The sequence below is a fragment of the Manis javanica genome, chromosome 13 (genome assembly GCF_040802235.1).
Source record: "Manis javanica isolate MJ-LG chromosome 13, MJ_LKY, whole genome shotgun sequence".
NCBI classification, from domain to species: domain Eukaryota; kingdom Metazoa; phylum Chordata; class Mammalia; order Pholidota; family Manidae; genus Manis; species Manis javanica.
This window is the reverse complement of record NC_133168.1, coordinates 25,841,204-25,857,374: the sequence shown is the minus strand read 5'-3', so window position 1 is coordinate 25,857,374 and position 16,171 is coordinate 25,841,204.

Sequence of the window (16,171 nt, the reverse complement as noted above, 5' to 3'; positions counted from 1 at the left end):
GCTGAAGGAAATCCTTACCCATCATGGGGCTATAGTCTTCTCGCGACTATACCCTGTCTTAGGTTGGTATTCCCTATACAACCATATCTTACCCATCATTGGCTACCAGTCTTGACTTGATTTGTTGTAAGAATTAATATTTTTCAGTGGGGGGTACAGGGGTCTGATCCTCAGTGGGTACCTGGCATATGGGTACCTGGCGCGCGAGAAGAACTCCTTTAGTCTTACAGACTGTGCTGAAGAGAAGGGAGTTGCTTAATTATGCATGAAATGTCCTTATTTTTTGAGGAGAGGAAGATGCTGGACACAAACCTCTATGCAATCAGACATGTCCCTCAAGGCAGGTTTTTCACTGCCGTTACCCTGGGTACTCAGCCAGCTTACTCAAGGACTCTTAGAAGAGTCACACTGACGTTCATATCTGCTGGAGGAGGGAGCTTCCTCATCATCGCTATCACGAGCAAGTCTGTGATATATATGTATATATATATATATATATGTTTTAACAAACTACTAGTTAAATTGCTTACATACATTAACAGAATAGGAATACAGATACATAACAAAGGCAGACTTACAATTACTAGTTATCTCTAATGAAACTAAAAAACTAGTTAAATAGATTAGGCATTTGTAAAAACTTATTGACAATATGAGGGATATCATCTAATTGATTTTGAGTAGTTTGAGAAATTGAAACAGCACATTTTTGGAAACTGATCACATCTTACATGCTCTTTTAACATCACAGTCCACAGCAGTGCGATTCTGAAGCACTGCAGCTCGCAATTCTCTGTTTTTGTTTGAGTTCAGATAATACAGAAGCAGTCAAGTTTGTTGTTTTGCTATATGCACAGGCCAGCTTAGATATCTCTTTCTGCATTCCAATGACAAGTCTAGGAACTGGCAGGAGGAATGCAGCTGCAACTGCAACAGCGACAGGACCTCAAAGTTTCAAGTTTTCATCACAGTCAGATGGTAGAACTCGGAGAAGTCTCTTGTGCTTATATCAAGGTGGTCTATTAGACCAGGAAGAATGCGTCCCACACCACAAACACCTCGATAGTGTGGAGAAAGGGCTTGATATCTTTTGTCATTATGCAAAAATACCCAACTATTTGGAAGTCTATATCCAGAAGACCATTTTACAATGATTGAAGAATTACAATAAGAGGGCACATGAGTACAATTAATACATACACAATCAGTAATTATAGTAGTATTAACAGGTAAATTTAATTGGGCATTAGGAGCAAGCACTTTAGGGGGAAGAGTGATGTTTATGCCTGAGATATTATTAAACACCATAGGAGAAAGTCTTGTGCCTATTAAATTCTTCTTCAACAGTTCACTGATAGAGGAATTTCTTGCTACACAAAAAGATGACGTGCAACTTTTTGGCTCACGAGTTGTTGTAATATTATTTAGTGGGCTTCAGTTTTCTGTGTTTGACATGCAGACTTTTGCTGAGGTTTTTTGATGCTCACTTGCAATGACTCCTCCAGAGGATGTTGATGTTGGAAGTTCTCCTTCATATCGTATCTGAATTCATTTTCTGGGCGGCCAGATCGAGCATTGATTCTCTGTAAAAACACAAGCAAACCCCTTGCCCCACACCTTGATATGATCTTTATGCCATAGTGAAGAACTCATTGGAGACTACTACACAGGAACTGTTGTTGTTTCAGAAAAGGAAATATTATCAGAAAAATGTACCTCTACCACTGACCGTCTATCACCCTCCAGAAGATCAAAATTAAGGATATGTAAAGCATGCACCAATCGTCAACTTGCAACTAATTTTATCATATCGGGGAGTAATCCCCCCTCTTTGTATCAATAAATAATGTTTAAGAATAAGGTGACAATATTCAATGAGAGCTTGACTTGTAGACTTGTATGAAATGCCTGTGTTATGAGTGATGTTATATAGCTGAAAAAATGTATGTAACACAGAGGAGAGGTAAACTGGAGCATTGTCAGTCAGCTTAAGAGACAAAGCTTAAAACATTTTATCAGCAACACTTGAAACAAGAAGCTACAAAATCATTTTTCCTTAGTTTACTCAATCTTAAGTAACTAGTACTCAATTTGCTGAAATCTAGTTCTTCACTAGTTTAGTAGTAATTAAACAGTGATTATAAACAAGAAAAGATTTACAAATGACAATGGTTAAAGATTTGATGAGAATTTACTGTAAGATAGTTGATATATGGAAGTTTGGATATTTATGTAACATAAAACACTCAGTAATAAAATCGAGCATTATTCCTTTTGACAGCACTTTTTAGGTAAGTATATATCAGGTAAATAAGCCAAATTAGTCAAATATTTTCTTCGATGAGGAGAAGAAATTCTACTGATATGTTCCAGGGGCCCTCTGGAAAATATCAGAGTTAATTGAGAGGTAAAAATACCTTTTTAAATTTTGGTTTTGGGAAGCTGTCAAAAGTTTTTAAGGCACTTGCCCAAATAGAATTATAGTTATTAAATAACACTTATTATTTAACCAGAATGATAATAAGAAAGTTTAAAAGCAAATGCAGGTTACATAGTTGTTAACACTTAGCTTAGTCTTTTTAATATTAAGATCTTATTTTCTTAAATACTCAAACAATTCATTAAGACTTTAAGCATAAGAAACTGTTTTAATAAAACAATTAGAGAACTCTTTGCAATCTTTCAATATTAAGAGCAGACTTAACAGTTAAGGAATACTTTGTCTTTCTAACTGAAAACAAAAGTCCAATTTTGCTGTGTTCTCGATATTAATACTCACTTGCTTTAATTTCACATAGCATGATTATATCTGTAAGAATATAGTAATTCATTCTTCATTTGCCCTATGGTCCCAAGCACACAAGCCGGTGAGAACTATGCCTGGGCTTGCCTGGGGCTTGACTGGGTTTATCCCGCCTTATCTCTAAACATCCCAACCCTCCCCCAAAGCAACAGGCTGAGCTGATCTGCCACAACAAAAGGCACCACACTGCTCTCTCGGTCTCTGTCTCTCTGTCTCCCTTTAAATAACTAGCTGTATTTTAGAACAATTAACCTTCTTTTACTCTCAACAAAATGAATTTCCATTCTTTATACTTTCTCGTATTAAAACACACATATTTAACATACCAAAATATTTTCCTTATTATATTAAGTAGTTTTCATTAGAACTAAAACCATTTGGTACCTTAACCTTCAAGTGAACACTGAAAAACAGGCCACTGTAAACTGTTACACCAGCATTCTTCAGATTGATACATCTATGAACATATTTTATCATTTTTGGAAATGTGCCTTACAGCACAATTTCTCATTAAGTACAAAATATGTCTATATAACTTAGCAAACTTTAAGAATTTTGGTTACCACAAAAATTCTCAGGCTGTTTGCAGATATATACATTGTTATAGATTAATACAGTATTATTATTAAAAAGTTTATTTGCTACACTTGTTTACTTATTTTTAGCAACCATGCTAAATTACTTATAAAACTTTCACCACACATCAAAGTCAAGCCTTTCTTTAAGTATTTTCTTGGAATATTTAACAGGTAACATCAACTTATATGACTTTAAGTAAACTTTGGCAGCTAATAACTATAAAGACATGTCCATTTCAGTTAAGCTTAAATTAGCATTAATGCATAATATTTTTAAATTAGATTTTCTGGAAGTTTTAGAATGCCCAATTTTCACAAGCGCATGTTTTTAAATCAATTTTATTAATACCCTCCGGAGGTAGAAAATATATATATATATATATATTTTTTTACACACTTAGACACACAAACATACAGACTGAGACATAATGACTACAGTTAGTGACACTCTTCATACAAATACATATACACAGACAAACTGACATAAAGATTTGAGTTTCTAATACTCAATGGTCTTCTTTCTTCTTAGTTTATTTGATGAAAAGTACTTCAGTTTTCAAGAATACACTCTAAAGGCAAGCAGTTTACATAACTGGGTTAAGGTTTAGACAGCCCCAGACTAACAGGGCTGATGAAGGCTCTGAACTGATAGGGACCATGTGTGTCTAGGGGGCTGGAAATGAAATGCAAATACAATTCTAGCTCCAGTCATTTAAAGCCAGGCTGTATTGCAGAAGATAAATTTCTTCTATCTCAGGGAGTTTAGTTTAAGACTTCTCAATTCTCAAAGACAATGATGAACTTAAAAAATAGAATAGATGTTCACTAAAAGAATTCAGAAAACTAGCTCCACATTGTAGCAGTTCATGGAACTCTTGACTATCCTCTTCCCTTGTGGCAAAATATATTTAGCTGCATAACATTATATTGCATACTTCTTTCAGGGGCCAAGCCTCTCTAATCAGAGAGTTTGTACTGGGGCTAGGTTTGTGTGCAGAAGATAAGATACTTCTTTTTAGAGTTTAGGGATCAAATTGCTCTCAGTTAGTTTTCCTAGTTTTTTCTGCCTGAGCTATTGTCATTCCTCAAGAGGCCCCTGCCTGTCTGATAAATGCAGGGACTGTGTGACTTTTCACTACTAGAGCCCTGATCTGAGTCACAAGCTTGTTTGGCTTCCCTGGGGCTGCTGAGGAGGTTTTGGGATCTAAGTTATGTGAGTCAATTTGGAGAGCTCTTGATCTAAATCATGGATGGCCTGCAGGAGTTGAATCTGCTCCTTTCTGTTTTTGACCATGTGCCTGAGGACTGAGAGGTCATTTGTCATATATAGACGCTCACGGGAGAGAGTTGATGAGGCAGGGAACACTTGGTCAAGGATAGGGAAATGATAAGGTGGTGGTGGGAGGAAGGGAGGCAGGCTTACAGGCGGGCTTATAGTTGGAGGGCCGGGTGTAGCAGCAGGGATGGGCGGGGCGGCATGAACAATAGCAGGGCCTTTTTTTTTTTTTTTTATGTTTGGGTTAATGTCTGAAGTCTCTAATCTGTTCCACTGGTCTGTGACTGTTCTTAAGCAGGGCCTTTTGATGGCCAGTTAAAATTATTATGGCGCACTGCCCCTTCCTCTAGCGTGGCCTCATCAGCGGGACTAAGGGGCTCATCAGGGTTTAAGTCAATGAGAGTAGGGTAAATACTTGGGGGAGAAATAACAGGATCGGCAGAACTATCAAGGGGAGGGGATGGAGAAAGAGACTCAATTGTTGGCAAGGGCGGGAGCTCGCTTGGGTCCTGGGAGGGGTTTGTAACAGGATCTGAAGGGTGTGTTTTAAAAGAAGGGGAAGCTGGCCGGGAGGCTTTGGAAGGGGGATGGGAGCAGGATTTCAAGGTTTTTTCTCCCTCAATAACAACTTTCTGCAAATCGGGCCATTCGCGATGAACGCGTAGGATATCATTAATGAGATTCCAATAGCTAAATGCTGACACAGGTACTTTTCCTGGACCAAAAACTCTGTAATAGTCTTGAAGGCAATCGCCTACGCGTTGCCATTTCTTTTCACTAATGGTCCCTCCTTGAGGGAGCCAAGGACAGACATCTTCTAGAAAGACAAAAAAAACGTTTCAAATCTTTTTTCTTAACCCTTGTTCCTGGTGTCCTGAGGGACTCCTTGAGTCCAGCTATAAATAATTCTTCTTGGGAGGATTCTTGCCCCATAATCGCGTTATTTACCGTCCTACTTCATCGCCGGGGAAATACACACGAGTCTGTCTCACACCAGGTTCAGAACGTGGCGACTCAGGCGAGGGTCTCGCTACAGACACCTCCTTTCGTGGGTGGGCCCACCCGGTGGGCCCACCCTCCTGGGGGCGACGTTCCCTCCTCTTCGGTCGATAGGGCCTTCTCACGGACTGTCTGGAGCCCCATGTTGGGCACCAATTGTCCCGACCTGCAGGACTATCAACGGGGGTCGACGACCTGGAGGAGAGAATTGAAAAATAAAAAAGAATGGGGCAAGGGACACAAAGAACAACCAGCAAGACAGGATGTCTGATCAAGCTGGCACAGTTTATTGTTTACAGGCTCAATTTATACAAGTAGCAAGTAAGGGGTGGGTCAGGAGATAATTGGACTTTAGGTGGCGCCGGCAGGGAGGTGTAGAAGGGTGATTGGGTCTTGGTTGGCGCCGGCGGGGACGGAGAACCCGGAAGAGAAGCGGGGAGTTCACCATTTTGGGGGAGGGGGAGGTGTTTCTTGCTTAACAAAGGACAGAGAAGGCACATGCTGTGAGGTAGCCTAACCACTAAATCTAACTTAGAAATGCAAATGTTGCTAGGTAAATTAACCCCTAGCTCTAACCTAGGAGTTCACTAAATGCGCTTCTTAGTGATAGGGGAAAACTTGTTTCTAACGTGTGGATGGGTTCATTGTTGCTGACTTTACAGGGAAGATTTCTAGCTGATTTTCCAGGAAAGATTTTTACTCAAAAACGTTGCTGTTGTCTTAAGGCTTTTGTGACCGAATCTGCTTAAAGGCCCACAGATTTGCTCCCAACAAATATTACCTGTCATTGTGTGATATCTATGAAAATATTGGTAAATTAATGTTTTTTTGATTGAATAGAAGATAAGTAAGCTACATAGTTGTGCACGGCTACTGTATGAGTAAATAAAGTTTGAAATTTCAGCTTAGTCATTTCCTCAAGACAATTTTTCTGACATCTCTGACTAAATTATATATTCCAATTATGTATTTTCTGCAAACTATATTTGTTTTTATCATTTGTTACAACTACAATCAAGTAATTAGTTCTGTAACTGTTTAATATCAAACTCTTCTATTCCATAAACTCCACTTCAACATTTACGCCTGGCATTTAATGCAGTGACTGGCACTTAGTAGATACTTGGTAAATATTGTTTGGAGGAAAAGATGAAAAGTAGGCTAAGGACTGAAAAATGTCACTAGGGTTTAATAACAAAGAAGTCATTAAGACATGTTGATAGCAATCAGATTGATGGGAAAAGACAAGACCGCAGGTGAGTCAATATTGCATAAAGTGCTGAGAAAACAAAAGAAACCAAAAGTTGAAGTTACTAACTTTATTTCAAAATGAAAAATTCCTTTTATACTTGATTATTATTTTGTTTAAATTAAAAAAAATTTAAATCTAAAGTGTCAGGTAAAATATTACAAAATAATTTTTATTAACTCAACCATTAACATGTCTCTGAGAATCAGCACACTAGGCACCTTTCTAAGTGGCGGGTTCTCTGTGACACTAACCTCTTTCAGTTTTACTTGCGCACTTGTTTTGAGCGCTCCAGTTTGACGGTCAAGAGGATGTATGCATAATAGAACAGGGCAATATGTTCAATTTGTTTACTGTGGACTAATTGAAGAGGCTCCAGATAGTGTCATTTGCATATTTGTATTATTTGAAATCAAGTAAAGATTTATCTTTCAAGATCTGATATGTATATTTTCTTCACTTCTCTTGGGAAGAAAGGACACATCTTTCTGTTTACCCTCTTCCTTTGAAAGTGATTTCATTATTTTAAGTATCAATTTTAATCATTGTGTGAAATTAAAGACAAGACTTGAATGACCTTTAGTTTCAATGCCATAAATATTTAAGGAAATGGACTTTTCAATTTTGGGAAATGGTGTGTCAGATGAACAGGTGTCACTGCAGGTTAAAGTGAGGCCTTCCATTACCGGCCATCTGCACTGTGATTTGACTTGGGTCACATGTATGCATGAGATTGGCCATCTCAAACCTAACTCCTTCGGAACTCTTTCCCTAGTAGAAAGCCATTAACAAATAATGCACTTTAAGTCCTATCATCAGTCTTCTAAAGGAAGACTGGGGTTGAGATGGCAAGAAGATTAAAGCCAGGCCCTTAAGCAGGCAGTTGGCCTGGGCAGTTCTCTTTTTGTATAGTGTGTCCCAGTAACAGCTAGTAAGTCCTTTACCACGGGTGAGTGAACTCAGTTGAAAGGAATATCCTAGAGATACTAAATGAAGCAAAGTCCTACTGACACAATTTCAGAAAGGAAAATGTACCAAGCTAAAAACAGAAATAAAATATATCTTCAGGTAACAAACATGGGCATGCGGGATGTCTATGAGCACAGAAAAGACTAATTGGTGTAACCTAAAAGGGGCGTGGGATGGCAGTTGACCGTTTGCAGAAAAGGAGCAAAGTTTCTTTAAAACATTAGAAATATTGTACAATGCAAATGCTGAAGGAGCTGTCCATTCATTCTTTTGATTCTTTTTATATGACATTCACTTATTATTTATGACTGTGCTTAAGGAAGCCATCTGGTAAAGGCAGTGGTTAACTACCTGTTCCTCTGCTTTATGTTGAGTACTTAGTCCTCGTATCATCTTTTATACAGCCCTTGGCTCATGCATACATTCCACAGATACCCTGTTTATGAGGTCAGAATGAAGCGGACTGCAGGCTGAAGTCCTGAAGTTACCTTTATTGGTACCTGACTGTGGACCGCATCTCCTCTGACAGCAGTTACCAGGCTCAATAGAGAGTGACAGCACATCGGAAGCTTCGGTACATTTCCAGCAGTAAACCTTGATGGCATTTATGCATCTTATATTGCTTTCATTACTATATTTCCAAAGTGTCTTTTTCACATGGCCATTTTATTGCTCCCTTTGAGTTGCCAAATTCTCTGACTCCATCTGTTATCTCCAAAGAAAGGCATTAAACTATTCTGCTGGTCTTATCATCTTCCAGAAAACAATAAAGGTCATTTTGTATGCCTGTAGTTAAATGTCTTCACTGTGCCAGCAAGACAGGGGTCAAGCCTGTCTTCCAGTGCAGGCTGAAATCCAACTAGAGGGGATTACAGCTTCCTCTATTCTCTACCCAAGGTCTAGCTTTAGAACTAACTTCTTGCTGTAGAGCACACATTTGGTGAATTTCATTTCTAGCCACAAAATTCTTTTTAGGCTTATTTGTGTGTATTTTCAAAATGTTAAGTAATTACAAATTTATTTATTTTTCCCTCATTAATAATTTTTATTTTGATTACACAATGAAATGATAATGTCTTGGATATATTGAGTTAATTAAAAGTTTCAAATTACAATTACTATTATCTTTTTAAATGTGGTTACATAAAATTTTAAATTACATAGGTGGCTCATACTGTTTCTGTTGTGCAGTGCTGGTCTAAAAGACATTCTGTCAAGGGGCGCATTCCAAATGCTTGCAGTTCAGTAGATCTCGAAGAAATTAGAAGCTCTGGATAGGAAAATGGGATCTTGCATGGGAAAAATGCAGATACATGACACCACAAGGTTATTTAGCAGAAGAGGGTAGACCAGTTGGCCACAACCGCCCCCCCGACCCCCCCCCCCCCCCGCTTGCCTTTGCATTTGATCTTGTTCTCAGGACTTTTCTGATTTTCTCTTGTCCGTTTTACCATCATATCAATATGCTGGTCAGAAAGCCCAATAATGACAGCTAACATCGAGCTGAGAATTTGCTACACCTGTTCTGGCTTTGTTCTGTTACTGAGACCTTGCTCTGTGCCATGGGCTGTGTTATTCCTTTAGCTACATTTACGTTAATGAAGTAGACACCTGACTAAGCCCCATTTTACAAACAAGCAGAATAGACAGATGGTCCACAAAAGGACTGAGGTGGTGGAAGTTGCAGGAGGTGGGAGGCGAGGGGCAGAGAGTAGTCATGGGTGTGGCTCCTGTTCCTGGCTTGACAAGTAGGAGATTGCTGGCCCCACACCCTGGTCAGGGAGTCAGGAGGGAGCAGTCCCCTTGCCATCCTCCCAGCAGATGCCTGGCAGGAGGCCTGGTGTGTAGCATGTGCTCATCAAAATGTGTTCATTCACCCCCTGATCCTTGTCCCTTCCCCCTCACTTTAATCAAGCTCCTTCCTCGTTCCCATTGCTCTTCCTGGGGAAACTCCTGCATTGGACAAAGGATAGTCATTAGAGTCAGTCAGACTCAGTTTGGAGCCAAGACCTGCTAGTTGCTCTATGTTGACAAATAGTAACTGCCCTAGTTGGGGTGAGGATTTAGTAATGTGTATAGCAGTTGAATCACTGTGTCATATACTTGTAACCAAAATAATATTGTATATCAACCATACTTCAATAAAAAAATTCTAAAAAAAAAAAAAAGACCTGCTAGTTACTGGCTGAGTTTCAGGCAGGAAAGTGACACTCCATGCCCTCCCTTATAAGATGTGGGAACTAATACCCCCCTCACAGGCTGTGATGGGGATTTAAGGACATGACGAATGTAAGAAAGGTGCAGGTGTACAGAAGCTGCTAGTAAATATTAGCCAGTGTCATTATTTGTCCTTTTCTTATAGCTCACTTCTGCTGCTCTCTTTGTTTTCCTGCTCTCAGTTGCGGGAGGGGTGGGGAGTCAGACTGGTGGCCTGGGGGTTGGGAATTAGAAGGGAGCGGCTTCCATGTGGAGCCCACCTCCGACCACCTCAGGCCATTTCACTTTTTACTCCACCTGTGAAGTCCTTGGGCTCTCAAAAGGGCCAGTCTCCTTTGGTCTAGCAAAAGATTTTCTTCTTAAGCAATTGCTTTCTATAATATTTTGAGGACTCTTCTGCTTTCGAATATCTGTGCATAATTAACAAGCCTGGGCAGCTGCCCTTTGGAAGCTGGTGATCTGCTTTGTGTATAGAAGTGGCAAGCAGCGAGCAGGAGCCCAGTCAGCATGTGCTTTCAAATGGGATCTTCCTCTGGCTCTCGGCTGCCGTGGTCCTGTGATTAGCTATGGGCCACACTTGAGATTATGACTCTCTGGGAGCTCAGCTGATGGTTAGCATTTTTTAGCAACAAAGTATTTTTTCAATAAGGTATGTATATTTTTCTTTTAGATCTGTAATGTTTTAAAATGTATTTTATTAAATTTGGAATGGATGTATGACTCTAGCAATATGAGGGACATTCTAAACGATTATTAAGGGAGGAGTAATATCCCCATGTGTAGGTAAGATGATGATTTGAAATTTTACAATTTTTTTGGGGGGGCCTGCAGAGATATTTGGTGTTCATGTGTCCAAAAAAGAATAAATTGGCATTCTTGTGCCAAAAGTTGTTTTTGTTGTCAATTGTCTAATAAATATGGAGTGTACTGTAATGGTAACACCCATGGTTGTTTTTAAAAACAATTTCCTCAAAGAACAGAGGGAAAACATTGTATTTTTAATACCTGAGTCTCCCCAGCCTTTGAGATTGTTGTTTGGAAAATTTGGAAGAGCTTTGCAGCAACATTTCACATATGAAAATTTTTATGAGATTCATCAGGGTTCGGGGTACAGCTTTTAGTGGGGTGATCTATTTATTTAATTTAATTTTTATTTTTTTTATTAAGGCATCATTGATATACACTGTTATGAAGGTTTCATAGGAAAAGCAATGTGGGCCTGGATTGCTATACTTTCCTCTTAAGACTGCTTTCACTGCATTCCACAGAAGTTGGGGCTTTGTGTTGTTGTCATTTATTTCCATATATTGCTGGATCTCCATTTTAATTTGGTCATTGATCCATTGACTATTTAGCAGCGTGTTGTTAAGCCTCCATGTGTTTGTGAGCCTTTTTGCTTTCTTTGTACAATTTATTTCTAGTTTTATACCTTTGTGGTCTGAAAAGTTGGTTGGTAGGATTTCAATCCTTTGGAATTTACTGAGGCTCTTTTTGTGAGCTAGTATGTGGTCTATTCTGGAGAATGTTCCATATGCACTTGAGAAGAATGTGTATCCTGTTGCTTTTGGATGTAGAGTTCTATAGATGTCTATTAGGTCCATCTGTTCTAGTGTGTTGTTCAGTGCCTCTGTGTCCTTACTGATTTTCTGTCTGGTGGATCTGTCCTTTGGAGTGAGTGGTGTGTTGAAGTCTACCGGAATGAATGCGTTGCATTCTATTTCCTCCTTTAATTCTGTTAGTATTTGTTTCACATATGTTGGTGCTTCTGTATTGGGTGCATATATGTTTATAATGGTTATATCTTCTTGTTGGACTGAGCCCTTTATCATTATGTAATGTCCTTCCTTATCTCGTTATTTTCTTTGTTTTGAAGTCTATTTTGTCTGATGTTAGTACTGCAACACCTGCTTTTTGCTTCCTGTTGTTTGCATGAAATATCTTTTTCATCCCTTGACTTTTAATCTGTGCATGTCTTTGGGTTTGAGGTGAGTCTCTTGTAAGCAGCATATAGATGGGTCTTGCTTTTTTATCCATTCTATTACTCTGTGTCTTTTGATTGCTGCATTCAGTCCATTTACATTTAGGGTGATTATTGAAAGATATGTACTTATTGCCATTTCAGGCTTTAGATTCGTGGTTACCAAAGGTTCAAGGTTAGCTTCTTTACTACCTTACTGTCTAACTTAACTCACTTATTGAGCTATTATAAACACAGTCTGATGATTCTTTATTTCTCTCCCTTCTTATTCCTCCTCCTCCATTCTTCATAAGTTGGGTGTTTTGTTCTGTGCTCTTTTTAGGAGTGCTCCCATCTAGAGCAGTCCCTCTAAAATACCCTGTATAGGTGGTTTGTGGGATGCAAATTCCCTCAACTTTTGTTTGTCTGGTAATTGTTTAATCCCTCCTTCATATTTAAATGATAATCGTGCTGGATACAATATCCTTGGTTCAAGGCCCTTCTGTTTCATTGCATTAAATATATCATGCCATTCTCTTCTGGCCTGTAAAGTTTCTGCTGAGAAGTCTGATGTTAGCCTGATGGGTTTTCCTTTGTAGGTGACCTTTTTTCTCTCTCTGGCTGCCTTTAATACTCTGTCCTTGTGCTTGATCTTTGCCATTTTAATTATTATGTGCCTTGGTGTTGTCCTCTTTGGGTTCCTTCTGTTGGGATTTCTGTGTGCTTCCATGGGTTGAGCAACTATTTCCTCCCCCAGTTTGGGGAAGTTCTCAGCAATTATTTCTTCAAAGACACTTTCTATCCCTTTTTCTCTCTCTTCTTCTTCTGGTGCCCCTATAATCCGGATATTGTTCCCTTTGGATTGGTCACACAGTTCTCTTAATATTGTTTCATTTCTGGAGATCCTTTTATCTCTCTCTGCATCAGCTTCTATGTGTTCCTGTTCTCTGGTTTCTATTCCATTAATGGCCTCTTGCATCTTGTCCATTCTGCTTTTAAGTCCTTCCAGAGATTGTTTTATTTCTGTAGTCTCCCTCTGTACTCCCTGCTTTAGCTCTTGCATATTTCTCTGCAGATCCATGAACGTGTTTATGATATTTTTTTGAATTCTTTTTCAGGGAGACTGGTTAGGTCTGTCTCTGCAGATCCTCTCTCAGGGGTTGTCTGGACTATTTTGGACTAGAATAAATTTTTCTGCCTTTTCATGGTGATAGTGGTGACTGTAGGCAGGTTTGCGGGTGTGTCAGCTGGGAGAAGAAAGTCCTTTCCTGCTTGCTGGATGCCTTGCCCTTCTCTGCTGCCTGGGTCAGTTACCCGCACTCCTGGAGCAGCCACCGGGTTAATCCCCTAGGGTGCTGTGGGTGGAGTCTCTGTCAGCGCAGCACAGAGAACTGTTGGGAGTGGCAGGCACACCAGGTGCACTCCTCCATGATAGTGGTGCCCCTGCCAGGCAGCTGTGTGCCGACTGCGGCCTTTGGGTCTGGCCTGGGCAGCTGTGCATTGGGCTGGGATTCTGGTCGGCTGCTGGGAGCACAGCTGCTCCCTCTGTCACCGCTGCAGTTGCACACGGGCCTCTTCTGTGCCCCTCTGGCACCACGGCCACTGGTGCACACGGGCTGCTCCTGGGCTGCTCAGTCGCCACTGCTGCGGGCTCACGTGGACCTCTCCCGGACGCCTCTGGTGCCGTGGCCAATGGTGCCCACAGGCTGCTCCCAGGCTGCTCAGTTGCCACTGTGGCGGTCTTGCATGGGCCACTCCTGGTCCCCTCTGGTGCTGCCACCCCCCTGGTGTGCGCTGCCACTCTCTCACTACTGGGCTGGTGTATCGGGGTCCACGCCAGTTGGGGGAACATCTGGCAGGCTGCTTAGTGCCATGAGGGGCTTCAGAGCTGTGCTGCCACCTACGGGACTAGGGCACCTAAAGTTCCCTGGGATTCCCAGCTGCTGGCTAAGTGTGCCGGATTGACCTCGTCTAGCTGTGGGGGTCCCTGTCTCTTTAAGACTTGCAAAAAGCACTTGCTTTTCTTTTGTCTCAGGGGCACCAGTTGCAGGGACCTGCCCGCAGGTTTTGCTTTTCTGTTTCTCTAATATCCAGCACCCCGTGCACCTTGTGTCTGTGCACCGTGTGTGGATTTCTAGAGCTGATTGTTTAGCAGTCCTGGGCTTTCACTCCCTTCCCATTCTGACTCCTTTCCTCCTGCCAGGCTCTGGGGTTGGGGGGCATTTGGGTCCCGCCTGGCCACAGCTTGTATCTTACCTCCTTTGTGTGATGTTGAGTTCTTGCAGATGTAGATGTATTCTGGCTGTTGTACTGTATCCACTGGTGTCTCTTTAAGAAATAGTTGTATTTATTGTATTTTCATAAATATATATGTTTTTGGGAGGAGATTTCCACTGAACTACTCACACCGCCATCTTGGCTCTGCCCTTGTAATTTATTTTTAGTTTCATACCTTAGTGGTCTGAGAAGCTGGTTGGTATAATTTCAATCTTTTTAAATGTACTGAGGCTCTTTTTGTGGCCTAGTATATGATCTATTCTTGAAAATGTTCCATGTGCACTTGAGAAGAATATGTATTCTGCTGCTTTTGGGGGTAGAGTTCTGTAGATGTCTGTTAGGTCCATCTGTTCTAGTGTGTTGTTCAGTGCCTCTGTGTCCTTACTTACTTTCTTTCTGGTTGATCTGTCCTTTGGAGTGAGTGCTGTGTTGAAGTCTCCTAGAATGAATGCATTACAATCTGTTTCCCCTTTTAATTCTGTTAGTATTTCCTTCACATATGTAGTTGCTCCTGTGCTGGATGCATAGATATTTATAATAGTTATATCCTCTTGCTGGAATGACCCCTTTATCATTATGTAATAACTTTCTTTGTCTTTTCTGACTCTGTTTTTTTTGAAGTCTATTTTGTCTGATACAGTACTGCAACTCCTGCTTTATTCTCCCTATTAGTTGCATGAAATATCTTTTTTCATCCCTTTACTTTTAGTCTGTGTATGTTTTGGAGTTTAAAGTGAGTCTCTTGTAGGCAGTACATAGATATGTCATTTTTTTATCCATTCAGTGACTTTATGTCTTTTGATTTTTGCATTTATACCATTTATGTTTAGGTTGATTATTGATAGGTATCTATTTATTACCATTGCAGGCTTTAGATTCATGGTTACCAGAGTTTCAAGAGTAAATCTGTTACTATGTAACAATCTAATTGAACTCAACTAGTATGCTATTACAAACAAAACCTAGTTTTTTTTCCTCCCCTTTCTTCCTCCTCCTTCTTTTAATATTAATTATCATATTCTATACTGTTTGTCCATTGATTGTCTTTAGGGTAGTTGATTTGATTTTGCATCTGCTTAGTAATTAATTATTCTACTTTCTTTACTGTGGTTTTATTTACCTTGGTGATAGCTTTTTAGCCTTAGAAATACTTCCATCTATAGCAGTCCTTCCAAAATCTGCTGTAAAGGTGGTTTGTGGGAGACAAATTCTCTCAGCTTTTGCTTATCTGAAAATTATTTAAGCCCCCCTTCAAATTTAAGTGATAATCTTGCCAGGTAGAGTATTTTTGTTTCAAATCCCTTCTGTTTCATTGCATTAAATATATCATGCCACTCCCTTCTGACCTTTAAGCTTTCTCTTGAGAAGTCTGATGATCGCTGGATAGGATTTCATTTGTATGTAATCTTTTCTCTCTCTCTAGCTACTTTTAAAAGTCTGTCCTTATCCTTGATCTTTGCTTTTAATTATATATATATATGTGTGTGTGTGTGTGTGTGTGTGTGTGTGTGTGTGTGTGTATATATATTGGTATAGTTTATCTACAGTTACATGAGGAACATTATGTTTACTAGACTCCCCCATCACCAAGTCCTCTCCACAAACCCCATTACAGTCACTGTCCATCAGCGTAGTAAGATGCTGTAGAATCACTACTTACCTTCTCTGTGTTGCATAGCCCTCCCTGTGCTCCCCCCCAACATTTTACATGCTATTTGTAATGACCACTTTCTTCCCCCCACCAACCCTCCCTTCCCACCCATCCTCCCCAGTCCCTTTCCCTTTGGTAACTGCTAGACCATTCTTGGGTTCTGTGTTTCTGCTGTTGTTTTGTTTCTTCAGTTTT